Genomic DNA, 6,574 nt, shown 5'->3' on the forward strand with positions numbered 1-6,574 from the left:
CAGGCCTGGAAAAGCCAATCATCAAATTTAATAAGGAAAAATAAGGATCCCTGAATAATCAAGGCTTTCTTGAAAAAGGTGAAAGTTGGAGGACTCATGCTTGCCAGCTTTAAACTTATTATAAACTCATAGTAATCACAGCATCATCGAACTGGGACAAGAACAAATATGGAAACAAATGGTATTGAATTGCGAGCTCATCACATTTATGGCCAACTGATTTTTTATAAGAGTAAAGACCAATCAATTGGGAAAGAATAGTTTCTTCAATAAATAGAGCAGGAAAAATTGGATCTCCATTTGCTAAAGCGTACCCTTGCCTCATTTGATATTCAAAAATCAATTCATTATTAATCAAAAACCTAAATATAAGGACCAGAATGATAAAACTCCCAGAAATAAATTTAGAGAAGCATCTTCAGGGCCTTGTGTTAGTCAATGGCTTCTTAGATTTTATATTCAAAGCAAAAATGGAAAAAAGAAAAGAAATAAACAAATAGGATCAGAGACTTCATCAAAATTGAAAATTTTCACACCTCAAAGTACTTTATTCTGAAATTAAAATGACAACCTATGCAATTATAGAAAATATTTGGAAATCATATATCTGATATGAATTTATTTATTTATTTACTTTTTAGACATTAAAAATGTTTAATATGTACAATTCTCTATAACAAATACTCCCCAAAGATAAATCATAATACAAACACAATGGAGTCACCTTCGGATTTCTCCTTGTACTTATGTAAATTTATATACATCCAAATCCTTACTTACATAGTATTAGATACATCCAAAACACTTATATATACTTGACATAACCTCTAAGAAATAAGATTTAAAAAACTAAAAAAAATGAGACCAACAGACTTGCTGGCAGTTTTCTAAAGCAATACGTACCCAGTACAAAAACTCATGCATTTCTTTATTGGTAACAGCTTCTAAAATCTATCTTTGCAATTTAGTGGACAAATTTACTCAAAAAAGAAAAATAAACAGCTTATCTACACAACATTTATAGCCTTTATTAACAGAGTGTAGCCATTATGCTAAAACTGAGCCATCTACATACAACCTAGTTTCCTATCTAAAAGAAAATGAGAATAGAATATATTTTATTTTAAATGGAACACAGAGGCAAAGTGCCAAGAATTAAAGTATAACCTAACAGTTTTAATTTCACACTCTGAATACAAAAAAGCAATAATTTTTAAAATCATGAAAACGTGATGACATAACCACACTGCGAAAAAAAGGACGTTTATTTCATTCTTAATATTATAGCGATAACTGATGTACTTATAACTTCAGCCTTCAGATGGCATATTTCATAAGATCATTACCATTTAAAATAATACAAAATGTTTTACAAAGAATTTTAAACTTAAAATTTCATGGTTGTTTATAAAATAATACTTGAAAGAATGACTTATATAAGAAAATGTTTCATAAAAAAAAGTAAATTATGAAAATAGAATATACCACAATGCTAAAAGCTTCATAACTCTCTATAGGAAAATCAATAAAGATAACTTAATCTTTCTGGAGAAAAGTATTTAGCATTAGAAATTTAAAATGTAAACTGTATATATTAATTCAAAAAGAAATATTCTTAAACTTGCATTGCCACACAGTCATCCTCTAGTTTGTGAAAAACAACAAAAAATAAGAAAGCTGTTGAATATACGTTCCTCAAAATCAAAAAGTTAATTTTTACTTTTCCCTTTATTGGCAAGTTTTGATGCATTTTTGGATTTGATTCCCAGAGGGCATTTTTTACGAATTTTGAAGCTGTACCTCTGTCCAACTTGCCAGCTTTAGTCTTGTCTGTTATTTCTTTGACTCTGTTCATGATTACTCTGATTCTTTCCAATTCCTGCTTTACTGGATGTTCCTTAGGATTAACTTCTTGAGTTGCCAAATAAACCCAAAACATTGAATTTAATGCGGATGCAGAAACTAAATCCACTTTTGCTTGTTCAAGTGAGTCCAACTTCTGCAACAACTCATTTCTAAAAACAGATGTCATGGTTGTGAGCACCTCATCCACAGCACCCGTGGAGTTCCTGAATGTTGAGAAATACTCATGAATTTCCACTGGATCGTCTTCATTAATTTCTTCACTTGTCATTATGACCAACTTACTTGCCTTCAAGTCCAGTCTCCCTGAAAGAAGTCATATCCTGATAAAGATTTAATAACTAGGTCATTTAAAACAAATCTTTCAGCTCAACAACAAAAATACAAACAATGCAATTTTTGAAAGGGAGAGAAGACTTGAATGGATATTTCTTCAAAAACTATAATGAACAGTACAATTATAAAAATATGCTTTCACCAATTTTAACGAATGTGTCAAACCAATGCAAGTTGTCATTTTAGGATGGTGTTTAATTTCCTAAGCTACTTAAAGCAGCAACATGAAATGGTTTGGCTTAAGCAATGGGAATTTATTTTCTTATGGCTAGAATCCAGAAAAATATCCAAATCAAGGCATCATCAAGACAATGCTTTCTTCCAGAAGACTGGCTGCTGGCTGTTCTTGGCTCCTCTGCCACATGGCAAGGCACGTGGTGATATCTGCTGGTATCTCCTTTCTCTGAAGTTTTTTTTAAAATTTCAGTTTCTTGCTTCCATAACTTTTTTTCCCTCTCTCTCTCTTTGTATTTATTCCATTTATAAATGACTCCAGTAAAAGAATTAAGACATATCCTGAATGAGGTGGGTCACACTTTAACTGAAGTAGCCTCATTAAAAGGTATACACACACACACACAGAGGAATTTATTAAATTTAGGAATATCTTTTTCTGGGGTACTTTTCAGCTTCAAACAACCATATGTTTTTTATAGTATCTTGTTGTGCTGGCTTGAAGCAAATATGTACTCCAGAAAAGCCATGTAATTTAATCCTCATTCAATATTGCTGGATGAAATTTTTTTATTGTTTCCGTGGTGACATGACCTAGCGAATTGTGGGTGGTAACTTTTGATTAGATTGTATACATGAAGATGTGTCTCCACCTAATCAAGGTAAGGTTGTTTACAGGAGCCTTTTAAGAAGCAACCATTTTGGAAAAGATTTTAGGGTCAACAGAGCCCACACAGTCAGAGATGTCTGGAGATGAAGGAAGGTGCCCCTGGGGAAGCTTCATGAAACAAGAAGCTGGGAAAGAAAGCTAGCAGATGTCACCATGTGCCCTCCTAGCTGAGAGAGAAAGCCCAAACTTCATTGGTCTTTCTTGAGTGAAGGTAATCTTTGTTGGTGACTTAATTTGGACACTTTCACAGCCATGGAACTGTAAACTTGCAACTTAATAAAACCCCTCTTTTAAAAGCTATCACATTCTGGCAGCTTTTACAAACTAAAACCCTTGTTCATAATTTTCCTGTAAATCCACAGCTTCTCTGAGGAAGATAGAGATAGAGAGATTTGACCCAGACAGAAGAGGAGAAGGCAATGACACAATGGAGTCAGTGATTGGAGTAGTTCTGTTACAAGCCAAGGGATGACAGCAATCCTGCGACACCAGATGTAAGGAGTGGCTTCCTCTCTTTAGAGCCACACACACCTTGAGTGTGCCCCTACTGTACAGTGATAGTTAGTTTAGACTGCTGGCCTCCAGAACTCCAGAACTGTGAGAAAATAAATTGTGTTGTATTAAGCTAAACAAACAAAAGCAAAATAACAACAAAACCTACACATCAACTTTAGTCAGGATGTGTTTAATATAACCACATTTCTTACATTAAAAAATAAATCTATGTAATCATTAAAAAATAAATCTGTGTAATCATTAGGTTTATAGCTTTAAAAATATTCAGAGGGGTTAATTCTTTAAAATTTGGATTTGGTGAAACATAGTTATAAAGCTAATTACACAGCTTTGGACAGAGGCTCACTGCAGTTTAAAAATGGATATTATAAGACTTTGTGAAAATTTGGAGCTCTCTTGTACCCTAGAAAAGGCCATTTTCTTTTCTTTTTTTTTTGTATGCTGTATGGCAATCATCTTATTTCATTCTTTTTCCATGTGAATAACCCCTTACTGCACCATTTGTTGAATTTTTGTTTGCTTGTTTGTCTGTTTGCTTGGGAAATGCAGGAAGATCATATACTTTTAATCCATTCCTGTGGGTGCATACTTATTGTGGGTGGGACCTTTTGCTTAGGTTATTTAAATTTACATATGACCCACCTCATTCAAAGTGAGTTTTAATCCTTTTACTGGAGTCTTTTATGAGAGGATAAAAGACAGAAAAAGTCCAGAGAAGCAAGAGATTAAATTAAGAGAAGCTCATATAGACAAAGCCTCTGCAGGAGCCGAAAGAAGAAATATTGAAACCAGAAGCTGAAAGCAATGAAACCCAGGAGAGAAGGGCCAGCAGACACCAATCATATGCCTTCTCATGTGACAGAGGTGTTCCAGATGCCAGCAGCCTTTCTTCCATGAAGGTAACCTCCTATAAATGCCTTAATTTGGACATTTACATGGTCTTAGAATTGTAACTTGTAAGCTAATAAATCCCCATTGTTAAAAGCCAGTCCATTTCTAGTAGATTGCATTTCAGCAACTTTAGCAAAGTGAAACAGATTTCTAATTGTTTTTTCTTAAAGATCTGCTTAAATAGTCTGCTTAGAATGAATTATAAAGTATTCTTTCCTTTGCTTGCTATTAATAGGCATATTTCTTCAAATGAAGCTATTAAATGAAGTTTTAGTTTTTAAAACAGATTCATATTTTTGTTTGTTCATTTTTTCCCTCTAAAACAGAAGCAATGGAGATATTATACATCATTATGGGAGACTTGTTTATTTTCTCCTAGAGAAATTTTAGTTTTCATGTTGTAAAACTTGGAAAATGTATAGCATCAAGAAAGCACACTCTGATGAAAAGCGACTAGTTATTGTTAACTTGGTCATGAAATTGGATGATAACCCTTGATTTTAGATTACTGCCTGACAGAAAGATGATTAATAAATATGATAAAATTATCCTTTATGGAAATGTTGATGATTTCAGAGAAAGGATCTGAAGTAGTAATGAAAATACTTTTCCTAGGGCAGTATTTTTGTTTTTGTTTTTTTCATTTGATGATACAAACTTCTCTTTGCTACTTTATTCTACTTTTAATGGTGACCCTTGAATTAACTTTAAAAGCTTAAATAGAAATAAAGATGCATTTAAAGCGTTGTCTATTTTGTGATATATCCTATAGAAGGGTTTATAGCTAAATCTTCACAACACTTTATATATTCAGGAGAATGTTCTTCAAATTTCATCATTTTCTAACATTTCTACAAATTTTAAAACTCATTCCAATGTTAACTATTCCTTTTCAGCATATGGATTAAAAGGAGCCAAGATATATTTAGGGGCAGGTTTCCTTCTTAATGGGTCTGTAACTCTATTTATCACTCTAGCATGCATAAGTTATACTAAAGTGCTTTGTCTGAAGCTCGTGTGCCATTATGGGACTCACGCAGTTAGCCTTAATATCTCCAGTCAATGGGGTGAAGATGTGAGTAATGAAAGAACTTTAGGTATAAATCAAGGGTCAACAAAGTTTTCCATAAAAGAACAGGGTATAAATATCCCAGCCTTTGTAGGCCATCCCATCTCTGTTTGAATGACTCACTTCTGCTGTCATAGCATGAAAGCAGTCATAGCCAATATATACATTAATGATCATCGCTATGTTCCAATAAAACTCTACTTTTAGACACTGAAAATTGAATGCTATGTAATTTTTATGTGTCATGAAATATTATTCTGCTCCTTTTAAACCTTCTAAACGGTGAAACATATTCTAAGGTTATGTGCTCCTCATAAGCAGGAGGCAGGCTGGATTTGGGACACAGGCCATTGTTTGCTGACCCCTGATATAAACACTTGAGGCCCATAGGACCCCAACTCTCAGGATAGTAGCACTTACCCAAGCATGATGATTGTCGAAGAAGAGTCCAAGTATGTGCCATCTCTCTTTCCCTGGGTGACATCGCATTAAAGCGATTATACCTTGAGAACAGCTTAGGGCAAGCTGGAAGAGAAATAATCATGAGAAGAAAGGAAGCTCTATGACATCGGGCCACAGACTCTGTGGTGAGTATGAACATTACTGAAAGATGAAGACGAGGCCAGGAAGACACATTTTATTTAATTTAAAACTTTTCTATCGTCAGTTCTTAAGATGGACACAATCTGCTAGGTAAAGTTAAAGTGGAACATTCAGGACAGGCTTATACATACTGATCATCTCTCTTTCTTTTTGTACTTTAAATTGAAGAATTCATGATTTGAAATCTACAGCTTATAAGAAATAAGTGACTTGCTTAGTTCAGCTGAAAAAAGCAAAGTGAAGTATGGAAACACAAAATTTATTTTAAATAACATGAAAAATTTTCCAACCATGAAATGTATTGACCCAAAGCACTATAAGAATCTCTGATAATTGAGAATAAAACTGTCTTATTGAAAGTAATAAATCATCTGTAACTTTTAAAATATAAATTGTTTATTTGGCATTGTTTATCATAAGGGAGAGAGATTTCATTACTGGCAAGAAATTAT

The 6,574-nt window shown here is 33.4% G+C and overlaps 1 pseudogene across 1 annotated transcript; it reads right to left on the minus strand.

The window, feature by feature from the left end:
* Positions 1-1,709: 1,709 nt before the first annotated feature.
* LOC143665307 (nuclear nucleic acid-binding protein C1D-like) lies at positions 1,710-6,040 on the minus strand (annotated as a pseudogene). The gene is made up of 2 exons (XR_013166863.1): positions 5,940-6,040; positions 1,710-2,169 (listed from the first exon to the last, which is right to left on the minus strand). The product of XR_013166863.1 is annotated as a nuclear nucleic acid-binding protein C1D-like (transcript).
* Between the last annotated feature and the right edge of the window lie 534 nt (positions 6,041-6,574).

The sequence above is a fragment of the Tamandua tetradactyla genome, chromosome 21 (genome assembly GCF_023851605.1).
Source record: "Tamandua tetradactyla isolate mTamTet1 chromosome 21, mTamTet1.pri, whole genome shotgun sequence".
Lineage (NCBI taxonomy): Eukaryota > Metazoa > Chordata > Mammalia > Pilosa > Myrmecophagidae > Tamandua > Tamandua tetradactyla.